Raw genomic sequence first — 14,726 nt, 5'->3', positions numbered from 1 at the left:
TAATTGTTACAGCAACTAAGTTCATGAAATGGAGTGATTAAAAGCCAGTAAGGTAAAAAAATGAAAAAAGAAAAATGTGCAGTACACACTGGTATCAGCTTCATGTATATTAAAAAAAAAAAAAAGTTTTTTCCATTAGTTACAGTATTTGAAGTACATTATTTTTAGCAAAGCTGAGCATTGCCTCTGTGTTATTTTTACATAAAGAAATGTGAGGATGTAATTCATTCCCTTTATAGAATATTGGATTAAAACTAGTCATACATTAACTGAATTATCATTTTTATTCTTTCAAGGAAGGATTCTACCCCAAATTTAATTTCAGAAAGTTTTTTAGTTGAATGAAAAGATACAGTATCCCAAAGTCAGAGAGTAATTAAAGGACGTGAGGCAGGATCTGACTGTTGCATGCAGATGGAGTCAGAGGCTTTTTGTTTAACCTTTCCCTCTCTGCACCCATTCAGCAGAATTGATGAAGTTTAATTATGTAGTGAGAGCACAGTTTTACATGTGATAAAGTAGGAAAAACTCAGAAGCAATCTGTTAGAAGCAGCAGGTACCCAGTGTAGAACAGAAATCCACTTCCTAAAATTCCTTTACTGTTTCAGTAGGATCATTATCAGTAAAGAAGAAATTAGGGTTAGGACCAGTGACATAAACATGGATCAAATGTAGAAATGAGGAGTATAAATTTAAAATAAAATTTTAAATTACTGGGAGAAATATAAAAAGATAAATACATTACAAGATGAACTTAGAATTCTTGAAAAACTGAATTTTGTGTAATACGCTCTCATCATCATATGCATTTATTTGAGAACACACAGCAGGGAACAATGCCATAATATAAGGTGTCAAGCTATTAAGTTCAAAAGACAGATGAGCTCAAATGATGATGGGAAGAAAAGTAGGAATTTTGACTAGTAAAGAAGTAGGAAAATAATAAAGAGGGGAAAATCACAGGAAAAAATTAAAATAAATAATACAAAGAATTAAAACCAAAACAACTCAGTGAGATATTTATATTAAAGTTGAAAGCTGCTATTGGCTGCCCTCCCTGTTAGTTAGGTTTGAAGTTAGTCTCTGCTTGATTAGACCAGGTGACATCAAATTTAGTCAACTATACTTAATATTATTAGGGATTAAATATTTACCATTCAATGCAGAAATTATTAAAAATTGTAGCACATTCTGACAGGAAATACTGGAAAGTATATTTTTAGTAGAGGAAGGAAGATGTTTGTAGTGTTTTATAAAATGCTGGGACATCTCCATCTGGTTTACTGTGTACAGTTCTGGTCATCTGTGCTCATGAGAAAGAAACTTGATTTGGAACAGACACAGTCCTCAAAGTCTCCTGGGACAAATGAGAGAATGGAATATGTGTCTTTAATGGAGGGAATAGAGGAGTTTGATTTAGTCTAGGCAGATTAAGTCTGAGAAGATATATGCTTCCTCTTCATAACTAAATTCAGGGAATCGATGTTGAAGAGGACTAGAAGTCGTTAAAGGATACATATCATTTAAATTTAGAATATAAAGGAAGGAAGTTTTCTTAACTGTTCAAAGAGTAAGGTTCTGAAATGTTCTTCCAGAGAGGACAGTGTGAGCTAGGAGCCTAAACTTTTTTAAAATGGAACTTGAAAAATTGTGCAATTAAAACAGATTTCCTGGAGACAATAAATCCATGGTACAAAGTTTGGGTGTCTATATATATTGGCATATTCAAGGGATTGTGAAACAAAAGACAGCAGATGATACCATTCCTCCTTGCCTGAATCTCATACTTCAGGACTTTTACTAACCACCCATGGCACCCAAAAAAATACTTGACCTCACTGATTGTCATTTGAGAACCACTGGGTACTGAACACTAACAGATGCTGAGGGAAAATGCAGGCAGTGTGTATTCACCTTCCTGGAGATGGACTGAATAGACCTGTTTAAATGCTAAACTTGAATGGGTCACTCTTCTGGATCATGAAGGGATTTTCAACTATAAAAATAGGGATTTCTTTTTTTTAATTATTCTCTTTGAGAGAATTGAGATCAACATGAATGTTCTGCCAATTTAAAGGCTTACTTGATGTTGATGCTCTAACATTCTGATGCTTTCTGTGGCATGGTACTGGTTTTAATCTCTTGATTCATATGTGAAATAGGAAAGTGCTGGGGAGTGTTTGAGGAATGTGAAGGTAGTGTTCTGTGGTTTGTTTCAAGTTGGACAGAGATGTTGTTTATGGTCAGTAAGGTTTTGAGTAAGGGTTTGAGGCTGCAGCCCTGTGTGCCTGAATTCCACACCAATGAACTGCAGGGTACCGGAGCAAGCAGAGCAGAGGAGCTCTGGTTATTGTAATAAGATCAGTCTACACTCTGCTTGTTGCCATATGAATCCACAGGGATGAGGGAAATGTGATGCCAAAGCAGGAATTCCAATCAGTGAACGAGGATCAGCAGGGGATGGAACCAGGCACAGATCTGTCTGTGAAGCAGCTTGGGAAGGAGCAAGGTCTGAGCTCAGTGTGGCTCTGGAGTGAAGGGAGGAGGCCACCAAGAAAGCTTCCTCAGGCTCTTTCTTACACAGGTCTGACCTGGGGCTGCAGGGATGCCCATCAGAGCTGGCCTCTGGCACAGGCAGCCAAGCCCAGGACAGGGGAAGGAGGCTGTGGGGTCTGTTGGTGCCTTGGAGCCCTGAGAGTATGGTCAGAACCACACGTTTGTTGTGCTCTCCAGGTCGCTCTGATGAGGCAGAAACCTGTAAAGCAGGTGCCCTTTTTTCTCCCTCCCTAATAAACAGCTCATCCCCATTTTATACTTTTAATACTCCCTGTTTTATTAGGCTTTGTATTTAGTTTCGGATTTGTTTTTCTTTTTGATGTTTGAAGAGGTGGGGGCCAGGGGTTGCATCCTACCTTGGTGGTTTTAGCCTCTTTTTAGTGACCTCAGTAAATCTTTTCATTCCTCACTCAAAGGGAGTTCAGGACACTCCCTTTCAGTATTTTTAATCTAGACATTTTCTCCTTTTACTGTCATATTAATATAGCCCCACATTGGCCAGCTTCTGTTATCTGCAGAATCTGATTCTTTCTCACAACCTGTTGTGTTAACCCTGGCCAGGTCAGGCCTTATGTATAAATACCTTTTTAATTAATATTGCTGAAAGTGATGGATTTTGTACTGATATAAAATTACTATATTCTTTAATTCTATTATGCTGCACGATTAGGGGGAGCAGTTGTTTCTTGTTGAATGGCAAAACTCTACTGTCATCAGTAAACATAAACCTGTGTTTTAAACATAAACCTATGATTAGGTGATTTCAGTTAATGTTCTCCAGTTTCAGGAATAGCAAAAAAAAGTTGGGGAAAAGGCTTACTATACCTGTTATAGTGACAGTTCTGTGTGTTTGGTACTCTGGGTGTGTCTGTGTTTCTGCTTCTGCAGTAAAGCCATAGTAAATTAGCTCATTCTGTAGAGCTACTTGTGACTAATTGATCTTTACCCAAATGGTTTTCATTCCATCTGTTGCAGTGTGGCAGCCTGCTTTGGCATACTTTATACTGTTTATTCACTATGATGATTTTTTTTTAATCACAGTCAATAACTACTTAAGCCATGTCAGGCCTTTTGAGACGTGCTAATAAGTTTAAAAATTTACTAATTATTTGCACACTACAGACAGAAATTACATGGTGTGTGGCTAAGCAGCTAAAGAGGGACTTTAAAGATCTTTCACTTTTGCACTGTCACATGCTTCTGGGCTGCTCTTGAGCTACTCACAGAATTTCCATGGCTTTGACTTGGGAAAATATTTGAGTGAATGCTGAATAGTAAAGTCAGTCGTGTTGTCAAGAGCCTTCTTAAGTGAGGACTCTTGGAAGAGGGATGACAGGCCCCTACCTCCACCTTGTTTTCCTGTAGTCTGTCATTTATGAGTCCATAACTCACCCAAAGTCTCCTCATTTACTTTGGCAAGCTGTGACTTTTAAAAGAATAAGAAATACCAGGTCCTGACCGGGTACCTCGCAGAAAGGCACCCTGAACCCAGCTGGGGTCTCAAGCAGAACATAAATTATATGTTTGGAAAGAGAAGAGGTCTACAGTTAATTTGCAAAACCCAGTAGCTGTCCTGTAACTACATGCCAAAATAATGCTTTCATAAATCTCCATTACAGAGTGGATATTTGCCATTCAGTATTACCCACTTCAGAGACCAAATGTGACTCATTATTAAATTACTTCAATCTGTGCTGATGTAGAAGCACCCCTGACACATCTCTTTGTGAGCCATTTCTTCAGAGTAATTGCATTAGTAATAGCCGATTACACAGCAATCTTATGTTCCTACAAAATTAAGGTAATTACTGTAGCTAAAAACACATCCCTCTGTATTGTGTCCTAGCAAGGAAGCTGGTAAAAGGCAGTGTAATGCTTCAATTCTTTGTAACAAGAGAAACATTAAGGTATAATTACATTATTGATGCAGCGTAGGAGAAGTTTTCATATTTGGAAGGAGCATGGAAACAAAATAAGAGTTTGAAGCTATAAAATCTTAGTCTGGAAAGGGGAGGGGGAAAGATCTTTTGCATTTAGATGCCTTAACAAGTATGGAAGAAATGTATTTGAAATACATTAATGAGTTTGTGTTCTGTACTTTGAAAGTATTAGATGTCTGTCTTTGAAGTAGATTTTTTCATCCCAAAGTGCAATTTTCTTGGTTCCAGTGGTTCTAGAGAAACTCATACAGTTCTATTTTTACAGAAGATAAATGGGTATTAATTTTTTAATTTAATGGCAAACCTCCTGAATGCTAGGGTCAGATTCTAACTAGACTGTGTGCTATAGAATTTGATTTGTATTTTGATTTTCACCTTTCTTTATGTCTTTGAGGGAAACTCGACATTTCACATTTTCTTTAATACAATGTTCAATAGGACAGCAGAGGGAGAACAGACAGGCCATCCCCTGTAAATGTAAATAAGTAATTAAAACCTAAATATTCTAGGAGGAATATTGAAAAATTCATCTCTTCAGAGGTATTACACAGTGTCAAAATTCATAGACAGAGGGTACCCCTAGGTCATGAGAGAGGGGCAGTTTGTGTTTGGCTGGGGGCTGAATATGAGAATATGTCAGGTTAAACTAAATTCCTTTTATGCAAGTATCTTAGCAACTGTTGTATTTGTAATAGTGTGAAGGAGGGGCTCTTTTAAAATGCTTACAAATTACAAATCTTATGGGATCAGAGTAACAACTTCAAATCCATTTTTTGCAGGAAGAGAAACTATGGAAGATAATATTGTATTTTTCTGTTACATACCACCAGCACTGGGGCAATGGACAGCAACTACAGCAGGAAGCTATCCAAAGCTGCATTTTTTTTAAAGATCATGTGATCACTGTTGTAAAAGTTAATTTTCATCTGCTGTGCCAGGTGATCACAAAGACAGTGTTTGCATGGAGACATCTCACTCCTTTCAGCAGTTTAGCTCCTGATAGGCCCAGGAACAGAGAGAAGCTAAATATCATCATGGATTTGAATGAATATTGTTGCATCATATGACAGGTTTTGGAAGGAAGCTCTCTGAGGATGGCAAAGACATATTTGTCTGATATTTTGAATACTGGTGCTTCCCACAGACAATTTTGGAAAGGATGTGGAGAGCTATACGCTTTTAATTTACTTAATACCTTCTCATGCATAATGTAAAGAGAAGAAAAGATGAGCCATATTAGTAAGCCTTGAGCTTTCATAACTCTCAGATGTAACCTTAATGAGATAAAATGAAGTTTCATCCTGGAACAAATTGATTTAACACTTCCTGGTCTTTAAAAAAACTTACACTTTACATATTTACATTCAGTTGACTTTTTTAATTATTGATTTTCAGTGTGAGGAGAGGTTTGCAGCAAACATCAGGAAAGCCTTGTTTTATTAAAAGTAGCTTATGTATGTATACTGTACTGTAAATCTTATTTTGATGATTTCTTTCTGCCATCATCCCGCTGCTATTCTTTTGGGTGTGGGAAATGCATTAAACTATTGTCAGCCTCTTCTCTACTTCAGATACACAGAAAAATAGCAAAACTTCTAACTTGGTGGGGGTTGTTTTTTTCCAACAAATAACCGAAATCTTAGAATTACTTAGAACCACTGATTTTGGAGAGAGAACAGCACATGTGCTTAGTGAATTATGTTCTTAGAGAATTCAGATTGGCACTGGCAGCAGCAACAGAATAATTCAGACCACTTTGAAAAATCCTGACCTCTCTCTGTTATCCTGTAGATTTCAGTCAGCATACCAAACCAAGGAGTGGATTCTCTTTACTGTGAATAATCCCATGTAGTTAGAACTACTTATGCCATCAGAAAAGTATTTTACTTTTCATGTAATAAAAAGCAGTGTATATGCAGCTGGTATACTGAGAAATTACGTAGAGTTTTTCTTTTGAAATTGCTTTTGAAAAGCAAAAATCCTCCAGAATAAGCTTGTAATATTGTCCATCATTATCAGAGGCATATCTTCTGCCATCTAGTAATAATGAGAGCAAGAAGCAAACAATTCAGGAAAGCTATTCCTATTCCACCAACACAGCACCCAGTTCAAGGCAACAGGTATTAGGCTACCTGCTGTTGGCCTGCACTGGTTTTCTGCCAGCACAGATGATTCAAAAGTGTGGAGAAGATTATAACTTGCTGCAATTCCATAAAGTTTTTCTGACACCTGGGACAGCTGTGGAAGAATAATTTACTCCTTATCCTGGCATTCACTGTTCCAATGAGAAAGAAGCAACTGGAATATGGCATTATTAACACCTCCATTCCAAAGATGACCCTACTTTGATGAAACCATCCCATGGCCGGTTAAATTCACCTCAGGATTAACATATATACATCTTCAAAGTATTTTAATTTCAAGTTGATGAACTGCTCCAAGATCATTGAAGTAATGTCCCAATCTAGAATAAAACTTCTTAGGCGAGGCTAACTTTTGAAAAAACAGAGGATATATAGTGTTACAGGGGTGACTCCTGGATCACCACTCACTCCTTGTCATTTTTCCTGAGATATTGTACATAAATCTTAAAAGTCAACAGTAGGTCAGATATAGTCCACAGGCTCTAGAGCAAATGCCACCTGAATAATATCTGAAATAGGTGTAGCATTCTCTGTTCTCCCAGTGACTTATTAATTCAAATGTCTTGGTTTCAAAGATATTTGTAGAGGGGCTGCCTACTCAGTGACATTCTGTTGTCAAGCAGCAGCAAAATTCACATTCCACTCAATCATTACTCACAAGCACTTGCCTTTTTTCAGTGAATATAATACTATAAGAATCTTCTCAATAGAAGATTGCAAACCATGGAGATTCCTTTAAGTATCAGTAAAAAATAGGCTGCTACTTTTTTGTAGCCTTAAAAGTCCTCAGAACTGGTGTTTTAAACCCTGCAATAAGGTGCATAGTTCTGTTTCCTGGTAAAAGAACAGGTAATTAATAATGTTTGTGTGTTTTTAAAGCTTGACTACAAGCAGGAATGTAGGATAAAAGGTAGGGTTTAGCTGTGTGCTAATGGTACTCTTACCATTCTATCACATCTGCTGGCTCTCCCTCCTGTCATTCAAATACTGCCCAAATATTTAACCTGTAAAATAGCTGGAGATCATAAAATATATAAATGTCAGTTCAGGTGGTCTTTTTCTTTCCCAGACTCCTGTCTAACAGTGTTTGTGTGCAGATTACTTTTGAAAATTAGGTGTAAGGTCCTAATCTACTTTCCTGGTTATCTGCCAGGCTCCATTGTATCAGGGTAGTTAACGATAGTTGACCCTCGGAGATCTGGAAATAATCTGTACCTGAAAGAAAAAAACATCACAACACAGAAGTTGACTAAGTGTCAGGCATTCCCCATGTGTTTTAAGGATGTGTGCTGATGTACAAGGTGACACTCTGTGCAGTGATAGAACACTTGTAAATAGTGGGAATGAGATCACATTCTGCGTCTTAACTGCAACAAGTGAAGCTCAGCGCAGCTTACATTTTTATTCACTGTTGGCAGGCCTGGCTACAGAGAAAATATCAAAGGTGAGGGAAATACAGGAATATCTTCCTCCCAAATTTCCCACAGAAGTGTTGTCTAGCTGAAGTGCTGAAAATGAAGAACTTTTCTTTTCTTTCTTGTCTTTTCTTAAGCAAACTGTAGTGATCTGTAACAACTTGTCCAAATAAGCTCCCATAGGTCATTTCAGTCACAGCTTTGATAATTTATTAAAATTTTAATCTCATTTAAATCCATTTAAATCCATCCCACACACTAATGATAACCTAATTAATACATGGAATTGGCTCTTTCCTCAGTATCCACTCATAAATTCTTCTTTAGGTTAATTCTCTTTTGATACTCTTAATGCTGGATTGAAAGGGGGTTGATTATGTTACTGTGATGAACAGAGAAGGAACATCAGATGAGTTATGACAAAGGAAGACACAACTTTTTAAATTGGTTTCTGTGAACTAGCTATTTCACAGCATCTCTATTGGGATGACCAATTCAGAACAATAAGAACTCTAATAACATAATGTGGCACAATACCAATGTATTCACTGCACAGAAGAAAGATGTGGCATTTACCTATACAGAATATGCTTTTATAAGGAAAGAGCCGAGGGCACCCACATCCCCTTTAATCTCTGTCAGAAATGTTGAATCCTGAATGAACTCCACAGAGCTGTTGTTTGATTTAGCCTTTTCCAGGTAGCCTAATTTGAGTATGCATAGACACAGTGAGGAATAACATTGGTGTAAAAGGAGAAGCCTCTACCTGTGCAGTTTCACATAGACCACCACAGACTTTACCTGCTGTGACCCGAGTCCCTTTGCATTTCCTCCTTCTGTAGACTTGGCCCTGGGTCCCCAGGAGCAGAATCTCAGGCACTGGATTTATAAAAATAAATAATTCAATAAATAGCATGGTATGGCAGCAGGTCTGCTTGAGTCGGGTGCCTCTGCAGAGGGACCCAGAACAAAGAAATAATTAAGGCAATTTTACCCTTATAACTCATGTGTTCACCTCTCCTCTACTCTTCAAGCACTTTGTGTGTACCTCTTGGTAGTTTTTGGTGTGGGGTCTTCTAACACCTTATTGGATTTTTTTTTCTGTGTTCATGTAGGCAGGTCATACCTTGTCCTTGTTTTGCCAGGTTGCAGCTCCTGCTGATGGTTATAGCTTCCTAATCTTGTTTGTGCTTCTTGGTGCAGCTGCTCGCTGGTAGAGCATGGGAAACTAGAAAAACCTGCACTCAAGATAAACATTACTTAGCAACAACCAAAATGTGAGTGTGTTGGCAATTTCCTTCTCATACTAAAGACAAAACACAGCACTGTACCAGATAGTGGGGAAATTAGTGAGAAAATTAACTCTAATCCTATATGAAAACATACCTAAGTGTGATCTCACAGTTAGCAGCCTAAGGTTTCAGTAAATCACGCTACTCCTGCTGAACAGGTAAAGCTAAGCAAAGAATGTACTAAATCACACAGTATTATAGATCCATGTAACTTGTTCTACTCAAAACTTACTTATGCTAAACATTATTTTATTTCTTAACATGTGGACAGTTCTGTCTTATTAACAAGTAAAGGGATTATATGAGCTCACTGTTACTAAAAGCAAAGGACTGAAGTTGGTGGGCTAAGAAATTTTTGTTTTGTTCCATCCCTTATGGTAAATCCATGCTGTGCAGTTCTGCATGCCCATTTCCCAGTCCTAATATCTGACTCTGCCTTGGCCTAGCTACAAGTTGTTTATTCTTGCTGCAGCTGGCCCTCCTGAGAATGGGAGGTCCTTGTTCTGAGAAGGAGTCAAGGAGTTCAAATAAAGTGTTGGACACCCCACTGTTTGTGTGGTTTCTCCCTTTTTTCAGACTTGAAGGCCACTGCACCATTACCTCTTTTACAGAAAGAGGCATTATAAACCTTAGAGTGCTTAAAACCGAGATCCTTAAATGGGTCAATGAAGTCACAAGAGAAAGAAAAGGTTACAAAATTATAATTAAAACTTTTTTAAAAATATGATTGAGAAGAAACAGCATCTGTGAGGTCTTTTTAAGGAGGTGAGGAGAAAAAAGGAAAGCCTTATGATGAAGCAGACTAAATACTGTCTCCTATTATTTGCTTAAGTGAGAATCTCTTTGTACCAATACAGAAGAAAATTGCTGTGGGTCAAGGCAGTGTGATTTACTTTTTTTCCCACTGACTTTCTGCCTTCTGCAGAGATGACAAGCATAAAAGTAACATCATTGCAAAGTCTGTTTCTTCAGACTAAATGAACTCCCTCACGAATGGGCAGCAATTTGAGTCCTTTTGATGAGGGGAGCATGAGGAGCATTCACTAACAATGGATTAGACAGCAGAAGATGAGTGAACTATCACTCACATGATTCAATGATCTAAACATCATAGGCAATTTATGCAACCCTTCTCCTTTATTTGGCCAAGGATAAAAAGCCTTATTCTAAAACTTTTAGTGGAGGTAGTATCTAGTTGTGGAAATAGTGCCTTGACTTTACACAAGATGATTTAAAAGTCTGGACTCAGAAGTGATGGTAAAATTTAAATTCATAATTTTCCTTTTGTTCCAGCCTGTGTAGAACACCGTGCTGTAAAGTCTGCCATAGCTAGCACAGTTTAAGTGGGACACAAGAAGAATTACAGTTCCTTTGTGAAACGATGTGAAATAAATTTTAAATTGCATTGCAATAATGTTCTTCAAGTATCATCTTAGAGTAAGTAAAACCTTGTAATGAAATTGCTTGCCCACATAGTAATTGCTGAGCTGTGTGATCAGAAATTGAAGTGTCACTTTGCATGTGTCATAGTCTTTATTCTGCATGAATATAGCACTCATCCATTGTCTGGATTTTTTATTTTTTTTAATGTAACTTTAACACTAGGGTGTTCCTTGGAATCCACAGATATATGCTATGTTTTAGAACAGTTCTAAATCAGCAATGTTTCTGTTGGTTTATGTGAATGATCAGACAATTAGTTTATGCCTGGGACTGATACACTGTCTACGAGCCCAAGTATCCAAACTTATTACTCTCTAAATCAATAGGTTTGCCTTACATAAAACAAATGTATATATATATAAATATGTATTTTATATATATAGGATTTTTTCTTGTGCTTTTAAGTACTGAAATGTGTAAGTCCTGCTCAGCAATAACAAAAACAGCTCTACATTCTGTTTCGTTCAGCAGAAATCCAAAACACAGCCTCATATTAGCCACTGTGAACAAAACCAACTGCACCTCAGCTCAAACCAGAAGAGCTATAAGCTTACTTATTTCTAATGCAAAACTTATGAGTGGTATTTTCCCCTTTATTTCTCACTAAAACCTTGGCAATTTACCCAGACAGCCACTGAAATACTCTTGTGGGTTTTATCACCTGCCCTTATTCCCATGATGCTCTTAATGTTTGTCATGCTTCTGCAGGAACATTTTTTAAATCACAGTTTACTGTCAGTGTGACAGGACATTTCTCTCATTTCCCTGAGCCAGGGCATTTCTCTCTCAGCCAGCACGCAGTGTTCTGCTACAAGTTTTCACTTCCTCATTTCCAAAAGCACTTCTGCTCTTTGTAATTATCATTCTTAGCAAATCAGACATCTCTGCAGAGCTAACCCTGCTCTGCTAAACTCACCCGAGCTTTTCCATGAAGAGCACTATTACCACCTTGTGGCTATTTAAGCCATCTGTTTCACTCAGAAGAACAGTGCTGGAGTATATTGCAGCCTTCTAAATTGTCAGCCTTCTCTGCTTCATCTTTGCTTTCACCTGCATGCACAAAAACTGGAGAACTAAAGCATTAAGAACAAACAGCCCTAACATCTTGTACGTAATATTTTAAATCAAAGGAAAAAAACAACCAAAGAAAGCTGTAAACCTTGATCTTCCAAATAGCTGAAACTTTTCTTCTGGAAACTCTTACCATGTTTTCTCCAAAGTTTAGCAAGTTGTGGTTTTTTTACCTTTAGGAAAAAAAGTTCAAAAGGTTTCAAAGACAGGGCATAGTAACTCCCCTGAAACATACTGGTTTAGTAAGAGCAAAAGGAAAAATTATTCCCATGTTCATGGTCAGCAAAACAAGTGCTTGGTAGAACAGAAAATGAGCCCAGGAATACAGTGTACCTGTCCCCTCTGGTTGTGATTTTGCTGGAAAATGGCACCAGGGAGCTCAGAAGGGAAGTGCCATAATACTGGGTAATGAAGAAAGATTGTGCACAGAGGGTTTCCTGGCTCTTTTCAGAACATGTATGTATATTCAGTGTTCATTTTTTAATTCATACCTTCCATCTTCTAAAGGAAGGACCTTCTTGCTGCAAGCTATAGCTTCAGCTTTCTTACGTAATTTTGGGATTATTAATCCTAAACACGAACTGAAAGTCCTGCGAAAATTTTTCCCAGGCTGGGTAGCATAAGGATAAGGTTTTCAGAAGGTGCTGCAAGTCCCTAGCACAATTTTCTAACACAGTTTTAAGCATCGTGGTGCCAAAGTCTTATAATATTTCAGAGGAGATTGAGGTGATGCCTGCCTCATCCAGCACGCCCACACCTGACTGGCGGCTGCTGCCAGCACAGGGTGGCCTGTGCTGGTCCAGAACCTGCAACCACACTGCTGTGGACCTGCCTGGACACCTTCCTGACAGGTTTTTGGCCTTGAGATGTTGGTGAGTTCATTTTGTTTGCAGGATAACATCACATTTTTTCTGAGAAATAGGTAAACCAATAGTAACACAGAAAAAACTTTGGTGGCACGAGTTAATAGCGTTCTCCATGCTTCCACCTAAAGAGAGGATTTATTTTGGCATCCTAGGATTAAGATGTGTGTAAAGTTGGATTTCTAATAGCACATAAGTTCTTGCTTTAATAATGGTTCATTTTACATATAAATAATTAAAATTTCAAATCTGGTTGGTAATTTAATACTTGACTTCCTTGCAATGTGATTGAATCTAGATTCAATCAAGTGTGTTTATGCATCTCAAAATAACAGCTCCAAAAACAAAGTTCTCAAATCATTCTTGAAAACAAAGGATTAAAATCCTTTATTGCTTTAATTCTTCTGAAGAATGTATCCCAAGTCTGTTAACAGATGTGAGTCCACAATGAATTCACAAAAGGTAGTGTGGTAAAAAATACTGGGGCTTTTCCCCACAAAGGAAAGCCTCCTTTCTGTCTGGCTGAGGTGAAGAATAATGCTTATGCTTAATAACTGCTACAGATGATAGAAGGAAAACCAAGTTACATCTTCTTCCCTTTATCTAGTCAACAATATCTGGCTTATCAACACTATCACAAATATTAATTTTTGGTAATTACTATTTTTTATGCTAAAACATAGCTAGATTGAGGAGAAGAATATCAAAATGATGATTAACATTACAAAACTATTATGTCTAATTAAACAGATGTTTGAGGGCTCTGGTGAACAATAAAATACTGTCTATAATGTGCACTGCAAAAGGAATGCAAACAAAAATGGACTAGATGGCAAAGAAAAATGTAAATATTTTGGGGAGAAAAGTGTTACATAGTTTGAACTACATAAATAAAATTTCACAGCTGTAGGGATCCTTCTAAATAATACACAGAGTATAATTTCTTTAATTATTCTTTAATTAGAATCAGTAGATGTTCTTGATGGCACAAAGTGACAGTAGGAATTAATGAACAACATGCTTTGCAGCAGGTGGAAAGGAGGAGTATTGTTGATGGAACAAGGGTGACCATGGCTTTATTTCTGAAATTGTATTTTCTATGTAAGGTCTGAGATTTGTTAAAATGAATTTTTTAATTAATTAATTAATTAATAACATCACTGGACTGGATAAAGTCGAACCTTAGCTGATATAAGTAAATGCACTTTCAAGGTCAACAGTACCACTGCAGTTTGTTTCATAGGTCAGGATTTAGCCCTTATATGTTGTATTTGATGAGCTTTATTTTTAAACAGTGGCTAAGTGGGTAATCAGCAGGAAAGCCAAGCAGGCACAATTTGCAAAACCATGTTTTGAAAAGTGGTAGAAAAATGTAACATTTAGCTGTAAAAACGTGGTTATTTCTCCTGTCTGCTTTTACTGGTTCTCTGAGCCTTAGGGCCTGGGTTCATTCTGCTTGATTTGAAGAAGGAAATCCAAATGTCTCATTTCAAAGGTCTCTCTGGATTCAGAGCCAGCACCTGTGCTCTGCTAGCAGGGAGCAGATTAAAATCTTCATTTTTCAGAACTGCCCTATTCAGTTCCAGAGCCCAGAGTGCCCCTGGAGAGCCCTAGAGGCAGATACTCACTACAAGTGTCCTCAAACTCTGATTTGCGGAGGAGATAAATCAAATCCTCACAGAAACCTTTGGGGAATACTTTAAGTTGGATTTTAATTGCTGCAGAGAGCAATAAATATCAAAACCATCAGAGAGCTAATGATTCCCAAATCTGCTACCTTTTAGATCAGAAGTTGAAGCAGAATCAGGTAACATTATCAAATTTCAGAAAGATCTTAGGGAAGCAGAGTGTGATTCCCCTACACTCTTATCAGAATAAATAGTAAGGAAAGTACTCCTAAAGATATGACATAGAAACTTACATTGATGTAAATAATTGGAGCATCAGTTTTAGTTTTTGTCAAGAAATGCTACCTTTAATATTGATAAATGTAAATAATAGC

This window comes from Parus major, chromosome 5, assembly GCF_001522545.3.
Source record: "Parus major isolate Abel chromosome 5, Parus_major1.1, whole genome shotgun sequence".
NCBI classification, from domain to species: Eukaryota; Metazoa; Chordata; class Aves; order Passeriformes; family Paridae; genus Parus; species Parus major.
This window is presented reverse-complemented; position numbering follows the sequence as displayed.